The sequence below is a fragment of the Varroa destructor genome, unplaced genomic scaffold (genome assembly GCF_002443255.2).
Source record: "Varroa destructor unplaced genomic scaffold, Vdes_3.0 BEIS01000002.1, whole genome shotgun sequence".
In the NCBI taxonomy this organism is placed as follows: Eukaryota; Metazoa; Arthropoda; class Arachnida; order Mesostigmata; family Varroidae; genus Varroa; species Varroa destructor.
Window position 1 is genome coordinate 4471075 of NW_019211455.1, and position 10921 is coordinate 4481995.

The following is a 10921-nucleotide window of genomic DNA, read 5'->3' on the forward strand; positions in this document are numbered from 1 at the left end:
TTAAACGTTCGATGCAAAACAGCAAAACTTTTTGTCTCAATTTGTTACTGATCAACAGTGCATTTGTTATACTTGCTAATATATTAGAGAAAAAAGAAATGGTCCTTAACGATGGTCGGCAGTCTGCAACACGCTTAGTGAAGCGGCAACATGTTAAAACTATCGTAAAGTACTGACCAACGCTATATCACTCAGCTGGCTGACTAGAACTGCTTTGCACACAGAAAATGCTTAAGATAGAAAGAGACAATTGGGCGCGCGTTTGCACCTTCCGCGTCCTCACCTCTCTCGATGTTATGCCTTTTGAAACATAGAAACTATTTTGTTTATGAAGATGTATCGTACGCTGCTCAATGCAACCACAATGGAGACCCAACACGGGGACGTTTGTTGTTTCTGCTGCTGTTTATATACCCACTAGCCGCTCCTATCTCTAGCTCCATTTCGTGGCTATGGCTCAGTTGGCCAAAGACCATCAAGGGCATCACTTTCCTTTTCCGAGCAGCAGTATCAGTAGTGGAGGCAAACACCTCAAACAACCTCCCACTAGTGGCCCATCTTGCAGTTGACTCGTTCATTGCAGCAGCAACAGCAACAGCAACGGGATAAAAAGCAACAAATGATGCAGGGCCCATTTTGCCGCTATGCTCGACAGCTCGTATTAGCGAAGTTCACCTATCCCATCTTCCATTTTCTCGCAGTAGCTATGGAACTAACCTTTCTGCGACAGCTACTATTTCTTGTGTATGTATCGCAGCGCCTAGTTCCTTGGCTTTGATGCTATTTTTCCGTTATGTCGGATAACTCGGGCTGTTTCGTCGCTTCAGGCTGGAGCACATCTGCCAGATCATTGCCAAATTTTGCTCCGGCCCTTCGCCTTCCGTGTGCCACTCCCGATGCCCTAACCCCACGTACCCTACTGGCTCCTTCTACCACCTGGGTAACGACTTATGCCACCGTCCTGAACTGTGTCATAGCTACATGCTGAAACCCATTCAGCCGATCTGCAACAAAATGTTGACCCGGCAGAGCGCAGGGTTGCTGCAGTTCCCACTGCTGCCACCGCTGCGTTCCTCGCACAATGAACAAGAATTGACGAGAGTAAAAACGAGCGAAGGAATGCGGAACAGCGGCAAAGAGTGTATGATAGCTGGTATCGTTTTTCGATCTTAAACTCCGCGCGCCAGTTTTCCAATTTACCAGCTCGGGGAGTCCTCCCACCGGCAGTGGGACACCACTCACTTCCCATTTCTACGTATATGTATATGCTCCTGGATACATCCCTTAGAGTTGTTAGAAAAGGAGAATGAAATAAGGTATCGTCTACAGGCCATCCGTACAGCTACTACTAAAACGGGAAGCATTTTCTTTTGGCCTTGACCCTGTTGTTGTTAAGGGCACGATTTCAAATCTGCCTAGCGTGCGCCTAACTTTAACAATTAGAGGGGGAAGAGGCACTTATTGAATTAATGCATTTAGAGCAGTTCGTTGGCGGAAGAAAATTCAACGCACGGGCGCATGTCAACTGACAAAGGGGTCTGGCTAGAAAACCAGCAAGGACTGCGTAAACTTGAATTTTAGGAATTTTTTAGATATTACCCTGACAGAAAATGAAGAACGTTCTACAGAGTACATTCTTTCTGTTGGACTCGAATATGTGACTAGGGCCTCTGCGATGCTAGGATAGCATCTATTTGCTCAGATTCTCGCCAGCAGAAGTAGCCACTTTTGATGTTACTTCTAGAGCAGTTAGTCGCAATGTCAGGCCTCTGTTTCTTTCGCCGGACACCTCACTCTTCTACTGAATAATTGTTGCTTTCGATCTGTTCAGCACAGCTTTATCTCAGGCGTGCTAACCTCGCTATGAACAAGTTTTCGAAGTTCTCGAAGAAAGAATGCTCTCGTAGAGCTTACTACAGAACTGATGACATTCTCGGCTGCTTAGGATATCTGCAAAGCGTCGCCACCGCTCCATTCGATTTCAGTTGCTATCATGGTTCAGGGAGAAGTGAGCGACAATCTGGTTGGGTTGGATCGGGTCGGGATGTTGCATTGAGGTACATCGCTTGCCGCAATAAAGATGAGTAACGAGATATTCAATTCCCTCGGGAGACAAATCAGCGAATGGCAAACGAGCGATAGGCCGACAGGTATCTCACCTGAGCTTTTGGGCTTGCAGGATATGGGAGTCATCGTCAGCCAGCTGGTAGCGGGTTGATGACGAAGAACCACGGAAGAAGTCTAGGCAAAAGAAATCTACGCGACATCTTCACTGGAAAAAAATCACTCAGTACTTGCGAGCGGCCGTTTCTATCTTTGCGCCTGATTCGCAAAAGCACATGTCATTTTCCCCGAAGTTTCACTCCCAAGACGCTTTCAACACATGTCTCGTCAGATAATGGTAAGGTCGAGTGGACGAGGCAGACTAGCCAGCTTGGCAAGATGGGGTTCAGCTCGGCCACGCATCAAAAATTCCCACTCAGGTTGTTCCGCAACTTCTGCTGCAGTTGCTGTAGCTTTTGGCTTGTAACATACATTGTGTGCTGACATGGACGTACCTGAATTCAACCGAACGAAGTACGTTTATTTCAATGCAGTCAATTCTCCTAAATAATTATCTAAAGATCAGACACAAATAGGCGACCAGTAGCCAACCATATATTATAGACACATGCAGTATGGAAAAAGTCACGTAATCCTATGACGTTTATCAAGAATTACGTAGCCTTTACAAAGATACTATAAAAAGCTATTGTACAGAGAAGCTCTATAAGGCCGTGTAATTTTTAGAGCACGCTCAAGGATCCCTTTAGACACGTGTGGTTGTTGGCAATCAGATAGAATTATTGGATGTAGATGATATCATTGAAATACGATTACTTGGAGATAACAGCACAAAATTTGTATCGATTTAGAACGGAATTCGTTGGTACTCTTTCGATTAGATATCCTTTTCTTCCCGAACATTATGTAGTATTTATTTAGTAGTTTCAGATAATTTCTATATTATCATCTCTACCGACAATTTCCCAAAACGACCCTAAGCCGTATGTCTGCTAATCTCTAGAGGAGAGAGCGTAATGTATTCTTGTAGCAACTGTCAGTGAGGTAAAACGTACCCTCAGATATGATTGTGCAGTCCTCCTTAGCTAGTAGAATGATGCCATGTCGGCGGTAGTTCTTAGATGCAAGTTGGCCCAAGCAGAGTATCTTAGTCACTACGGGCGGCGTCGCCGTCGATATTTTAAGACAACGCTCATTTGGTACATTGTTGGGGGCTAATTATTAATAGCAGCGCGCGATACGACGATCGGCTCTGCCGGATCACACCCGTTCGGCTATCTGATGCACAAACTCAACACTGCCGCCCTCGTCCCCGTTCCCTATTACACAGTGCTCGCTTATGCCGGTCACAAGCTGCTTCGCACGCTTGCTGCCAGGAAGGAAAACCTGCTCGCTATCGCACCATGTCAGAGCCCGGCTTCCGTAAAGCGTCTGTTGCTTATTTTGCGTGCTATCTCGTCTTGCCTATGTGGCTCACTGATCGTCTTCCCGCTCGTTTCCCTGCGGGCCCCTAGCTTATCAAAAATCCCCACACGTTTCTGACAATATTCTCGTCGCCCGCACGTTATCGTTCAACCGTCCCATAGTATAATGTTATGTCATAATCGAGGGACAGCTTTTTGAAACTAGGCCAATTAAATAGCAACCTCTTCTGCGGCTCAATCTCTTATATACCTAGTTCTAAATGGAGTTCAACGTTGCAAGACATCGTGCTTGGATTGTAGTGCTTAGAACCAGAAGGGCAGATGAATGTTGCGATTCGTGTCTCTGTTGTGCGCGCCAGTTTATCTGGAGTAAGCAGCAGACGGAGTAGATACATGCGTTGGATTTACTAGAAGAAACCAAGTATTTGGCCGTGACCGATACGATATTATAGACGGCCACAGGCAACATCATCGTAATGAGACGAAGAGGCAAAGCGAGCAAGCAAAAGTCGACGGACGTGCTGTCACACGCTCGCCATTGGCATACTCATCAATCTGTCATACCGGACTGATAGTGTAGAAGAACAAGCCACCCATGGCTGGTCATAGTACAGCACCCGTGAAGCCGCCGAATGCTGCCAGTTGCTGCTGTTGCATCAGACACTTCCCCATCCTCGTCCACACCAGAGCAGCTACGGGCTGGACTAAACTCCTCTCACTTCGATGCCTGTCTGGACTTGAGCCACCACTACTAGTCCGGTCTAGCATCTATTTCACCTCTTGTAGGCTAATATTACATAAGTTACCCATTGCCATTGGCAGGACCGACGGAATCCCAATTCTATTCGCTGACTCTGCAAAGAGGGCAACACTTGTCAACCCTTCGTTGATCGCCACCTTTAACGGGAACTGGCTCATGTGGCAACTTGGAGGCCGACATACGGAGCTGCACACACATCTCGTAAGTCAATGGCGCGGCAAGCCACGTAATGTAGAGGATATTGAATCTCTCTACAAACCTGTGCACAGGTAGGATAGATAGGTCGCCGGTGCTTTTAGCTTTCGAATTTTCGCGCCTGTGTGTTCTCGCTCTTCCTCTTTTTCCGTCTGTTGATCTAAGTTCTCACCTGCTGTTATGACACATCAGTACGCGGGAAACGTTCAGAACCTCTCCCTGATTTGTGTTGCATGCTGGGAAAGAAAGCCACGAGCTTCTGGTCGCAACAGCCTCTCGAGCATTTGTAGCATCACCGGAAAAGACTTCCGTAGACTGCTAGGTTAAGTTGATCGCGCTGGAGGATATTTAAACGTTGTTTTAGTTAGGTTATTACACAACAAACACGCATGTTATCACAAGGGAGTCAGAACTTGTACAAAGCACTCGAAAAAATCAGTTCAACAATCTCGTTCTTTTTTCTTTCGTTTTTTTATTTGTGTTGCTTCTTCCAATAGTTGTCATGGCCGTTGTGGTTACAGGATGGTGATGCTTTAGTTAAACTTTAATAGGTAGGATCTGACTTAAGTGTATCAAATGGACGAATCGTCTTCGGACACTAGACTGCTGCTGACGCTGCTGTTGGTGTCGGGCTCGATTTCTGGGGACTACGGCATCAATGTCTTGTAGCAAGAGTACAATGGGCTGTACGCCTTGGCTACAGCCAACAGTAACAATGGCTAACCAAACGGTTTGCGGTGCCCCTCGTGCAATGGCTTTTCCCTCTATCCTTCATAACATCCAACTGCAGACCTCTCCCGAAGGAAACATGGCTACGACGAATTTCATCGCTTTGTTCTCTGCCTTTAGGATCTGACTGATACGCAGAACTCGTTGTCTGAACGTTCGCCATTTATAACGTAAATCAGTAAGTTTTACTTTAATTTAGACCATCACCCAACTATAGCGGAGAAGCGTCTTCGTCGTTGCTTCCGAAGGCGGTTTGAGATAGGCGCAGACCTACGCATAAATTTAACTGCATCTCGTTAAAACAGTTGATTACCTGCTACACAACTTTCGGGCGCAAAAGTTAAGCTCCTAGTCAAACGCTAGTGTTTATTTTGTTCGATTGCGTATCTGTTGTCGTGACACTCGATGACTGATTCAGATATAGAGAATTTTAAGTGATTGGAGGCAGCGCCGGTTGAGCTATACCTTCTGTGTTGGGTGATCTGGTACAGTTGAAAGAGATCTCAATTGAAAAGGCTAAGTGCATACTAACCTATCCACCCTTTGCTAGAGTTGTGAACTAGTCAACGAACTAGATAAGTCAGCACTACTCAGATCTTGCTCTGTTTGTGAATTGCCAAGTTTGCCCCACGCACACGAACGAGCGAGCCAAAGCGTTGTGCCCGCCTAAAGGGTTACCGACTCTCCCCCTTTCCGATTGTGGCACTGCGTGCCACTGTGCCCCGGTGTGCTCCACTCAGCCCCACTCGGGCCTCACCCCACGTAGGTGTACTTCTTTTGTACCTCATTGTGCCTTCTACTGTGCTCATTGGCACCCTCTCTGTCTTGCAGGCGCGAGTGTTTCCGTCAGTACTTCCTTCTACTAGTTACCCAGTCCTTTTGCTTATCCCCTTCTACGCCCTTCCACCTTGCCCTCTTCCGCTTATACTCCGTTTTTCTATTTTTGCATTGCCTCAGCAACATCACTGTGGATAGATCACCAAAGTCAGCTGTCATGGTGTGCCTCCCCCGCAGCATCAGGAGCAGAGGAAACAGCAGGTCGCCAAAAGTCGCTGAGATGCACGTGAAGTCAGTCATTCCAGTGGTCGGTGGATCTGTTTCTCCCTCGTTCTTTTATGGTCCCTGAAAGCCCTTAGTTAAACAACAATCGGTCCGCTTTCTTCTCGGTGCCTTAATCAGTCGAGAAAGATTCTTATGTTTATGTTTCCTGTTTCCCGTAAGCACAGCGAAAAGAAGCGCTTGAATGGCGTATTTCAACGCTTTCTCGTTCCTTTTACTTGCTCCGTTAATTGCTGTTAGCAGAAGCATATGCAGCACAGGGCCTGTGTGAAGATATGAATATGCGTCGTATTGTACGCCCAACAGAAACATCCGTTCAAGGGGTGCGTAAGGGGCGTGCTGCGGAGCTGCTTCTGCCTCTTTTGTTGTTGGATTTTCATTTTCTCTCGCTTTCGTTTTTCTCGTCTTCTGCACTCGTGTTGTGCTTTTGCGTCTACTGACGCACTGTTTCATACGTCCCTTTCTTTTCGTTTCCGCCCGCTAAATTCTTGTTAGGCGGCAACTAATTGTACTGTTCTGCTGCCAATGCACGAGAAAATCTGCAATGCTAGTTCCTCGTTGCTAGCGTCATGTTACGACGCCAATAAGCACCGACCAGATCCACCCTTTTGCCTGTTGGATCTGCAGCCCGAGCTGGCTCGATCGGTAGTGGAGCCGCAGCAGCGCCTAATGTACTGTTGTTGATGCTAATATCTCTGCTTTAGTTAATGCCGACCTTGCGAGTGATACGACCTTAAGTCTGGCGTTTTTTCCCACCCCATCCTTTCGTGGACACATGCAATAGGTTTTTTAGTGTCACGGGTATCAGCATAACCATTCGGGTTACTTCAATAGTCTACTATTAAAACAACTGTGGTAGTGCTTACAGAATTTTATATTTCTACGTTTCTATGTGTATTGCTATACTTCCCACATCCAGTGGTGAGTCTAATGGAGCCCGGTGCAATGTCTGCTGCTGCTGCTGCTGCTGCTTCTGTATCGCAAGCTTATGGCCTAGATTATCTTTGTTTCTTTCTTTACCTATCGTTCTTTCTCTATTACCCGCCCGTTGTGTTGTGAAGATGTAGTAGACGAGCGCGCGTTTGCTGCTCGATCCGCCGGTCTCTTATCACCGACAAATAATAGTAATAAATAGCTAGTGCTAAATAAGTCGCTTGCTGAGTGTTTTCTCTTTACAGCCACACTAGCATGACCCGTTGCTTCCTTACTGCCGCAGCCTATTGGCCAGCTGCTCGTCCTTTTTGGTCCACCCTGTCGGCCTCGTCCTTCGTTTATTCCCGGTCATTCCCGGGTTGTCCGTTCTATATAAATGCCCATTCGGTACACCTCTTGCTAGATGTACCTCTCTTGCTTACGTATGGCTTGGTGTTTGTGTGCCGTTTTATTATTGTCCACTCTAACGTGTGACGGAGCTACTCGCTACACGGATGTCTGCTTTCTTTGCTGCCTACCCCAGTGCCTGACTACCCTCTGACCCCTTCATGCTCAGCCTGTTTTAGTAGAGTTCACACCTGGCTGTACGCATCTCATGACCCCCAAGACATCGGCTCTATCGCTTCACGACGGGGTCACTGTTGGCCAATTGCTACCCGTCCCTTGGCTCAGTGGATCGGTGTTGGTCGGTGGACGCGGCCGCCAGACGCGGCTGCTGCAGGTATAAAAGATTGGGGAAACGGCGTGGGGCAAGCGAGAAGACGACGACTGAGCCCAAGAAGTAATAGAAATCCAAGGTGTAGCTTCTGAACGATGTCCATGTTACTCGGCCTTTTCTAAGCTGCCTCTCATAAACTAACGTGCAGAGAGCATACTCTCTTCGTTTTCTAAGAAGGGTGCAGCACTGCGCGAACTTCAGTTTGCCCTTATAGCGATGCCCTTATACCCCATAGCGAAAGATATGGGCATAGTTGAGGCACGTGTCTTTGAATATCGCCGTTGAGGTTCGTACTAGGATTGAGTTAAAACGAAAGAGATTTTTGCAAAGGACTTAAAGGGAATTCGCCATTTCAAGGCTGAACTCGCCTTAGTTCACTTCATGACGTTATGGATTTTTATAGTGTGGGCTTCATCGGAGCGGACTCGAAAATATAATACCAATAGCTTTTCAATACCGCTTCATATTCCGAAATATAGAGGTGAAAACATGGAGAAAAGTACTTCTTGCTACTCACTCCTGTCGATATCTTAACATGTCTTCACCAAAAGCATCAAACGTTTGTTCCAACCTAACGTGTTTGCAATACCGTTGGGGGTAAACGGGGTGTCTTGTCCTCACATCGGTCAAAAGTTGTTATGGGGATTACTTCAGTGTATAAACGACTACCGGGGTACATATGTGCAAGTACATTAGATCTCTTGACAGTACACGTCGTGATTCTTTCAGATGTAGACCTTTATTTTGATTTCTATCTGTTTCAGCTTAGCTCAGCTATGCTACAAAAACAGAGACTCCTTAGATTTCCTGAAAACCAAAAAAAACGTCAGCATCACAACACTAGAAGGATTCTAGTAGGATTCTCATCTGCAGTTCTCGCCATATTGTCATAACCGCTGTCAAAGATAGCAGCCAGAGATGCGGTCGTACGTCTGCTTAAAGCCATGCCCCATTCCATTGCAGCTCTGACATGGCATACAAGTAGTCCAGAAGGATCTCGGATCACCATCGCCATAGGTCGAATTTAGGCGGCTCTGACTAGAACCGATTCTTTGTCCAAACAATTATCTACAGCACCCCGCAGAGGCCTAACACCGCGTCCTGCACTGAGTGAATGTGGCGCGGGTGTGATGTGGCGGAATTACCGCACAGATAATGCCAATAATGCGAGGGACAACCCAATCCGGAGTATCACCATCCTCTAGCTATTATGTCTGGTGGTAATCGATATAAAGTGAGTTCTTTGTTCCTACCCTGGCAATGTAGTTATCTATAATATGTATCCGTATTTGTTTATGCTAGCCTCGCCGCTGTTGCTGCTGGCGCGCGTGGTTAGTGTGCCGGATGCAACGACACTGCACATCACTAGCGAGCGACATCGATGGATGCACCTATTCATTCTACTAGTGTGCACTGATAACGCTAGCGGTTGGGTCTTCCGGCCTCATCGTGGTATCGCCCGTGTTATTGCTTTCGAGGGCTCCATCCGTCAAGAGACTGGTTCAGCTTTGAGTGGCATTTGGCTGATTTTTGAAGTGCTAAAGCACTATGCTTTTGCGAGCGCTACTGTCGTATTCGAAGTAACCGGATATGAGTGGCGGACTTCATAGGGAAGCATATGTATGTTGGTAAATAGGTAGCCGCGGTTAAAGACGTCGCAGAAAAAAAAGGAACGAAGAGGGAATAGGGCAAAAAGCGTTATGTCGGCCGTTTGCACGGTTCGGTCGGTCAAAGATGAAAGAGAAACACTCGCTATCTGTCGCCTACCACTGCCCTAGCTGTGTCGGCCTTTGTGCGGACCGGCCTCTGCGTTGTCTTGCCAGCAAACAGACAGACTGACATACAATGGCAAAAGAGGCGGGCCGAGAGAAACAAACTGGCCTAAGACGATGAGTGCTTCTTTGTAATTGGCCTCTATCACTGGATGGGAGGTAATGTGTTGCCCAATCCCTTGATGCCTTCATCTCCAAGAGACCCACCTCGTTGTTCTTACTTTGCCGACCCCTAGCTTTTGCTTGGGTCCTCTGTATCAACGAAAGAGTACAAGCAGCAGCAGTAGCAGCAGTAATGGTCATATCACGTGTAGCAGCTACGAAACGACGGTCAGTAACGCCGATTGCTCGTCGTCGAGTTGGGTCAAGAGGCATCAGATCAGTCGTCCATCCGGCGGAGTGCCTGTGCTGCTGCTTCATTCACACTGAGTTACCCGCTTCCACTATTGCTGGCCTGCGTTACTGTTTGTTTGCTGGGTCGCACCAGCATGACAGACTGTTAGGTTGCCCAAGTCGTCGAGACAACAAACTTGCTTCTTCAGTCAACCGAAAAGGCGTTGGCTGCACTTACTGCGACGGAAAGAGTGCAAGTTCTGTGGGCGAAAACGTTGCCTACACAATTCGGCCAAGTGTTGCTGTGCCGTATTCAACAGTTTTATGGATGCTATCTCCAGTATCACTGCGGCTTCGATTGTTTCTTGGCGCGCTGACCAAGCCCTAGCAACCGATCGAGTTAACGGTCGGCCCACCAGCTCGACTAGGTCACCTCGCCGTAACAAAAAGGGTGAACTGCTACTCATCATTTCATGTTGATACAACATGAGGACACATCGGGCGACATGCCACCAATCGCGATACACACAGAGATGTGCGTCACTACCGGCTAGAGTAGCAGCTTCTCGGTAGTTATTTCAGTCCACTGCTATAGGGCATACTGGGAAGTTAACAAACAACAATGAAATCGACCTGCTGCTGTTAATATTTGGGAGCAGCGGCAAGAGAACAGGACGATAAACGATCAGTGTCCGTTAGCCCGTTTCCTTTGGAGGAAACGAGCCAGCAAAAGGAGAAAGGAAAACGTGGGATTCACAGGATTGTTGCTCGCCCAAATAGCTCTTTTCTAAAACTGACTACTAAGACCGCTAGTGCTTTTACTGACGTTGCTCTCACGTTGTTGTTTCATCGCGCAATGCATTCTGTTCCACCTTAGGCTAGCGTCGGGTAGATAACTGACCTAGCAGCACGCCATGAGTCCCTAAGGTAGCCT

General features: G+C 47.3%; 1 long non-coding RNA gene across 1 annotated transcript in view; it reads right to left on the bottom strand.

Annotated features, from left to right (window-relative positions):
• The window catches only part of LOC147757276 (uncharacterized), a 52266-nt gene that overhangs the window by 13081 nt on the left and 28264 nt on the right, over positions 1–10921 (bottom strand). The window lies entirely within an intron of this gene.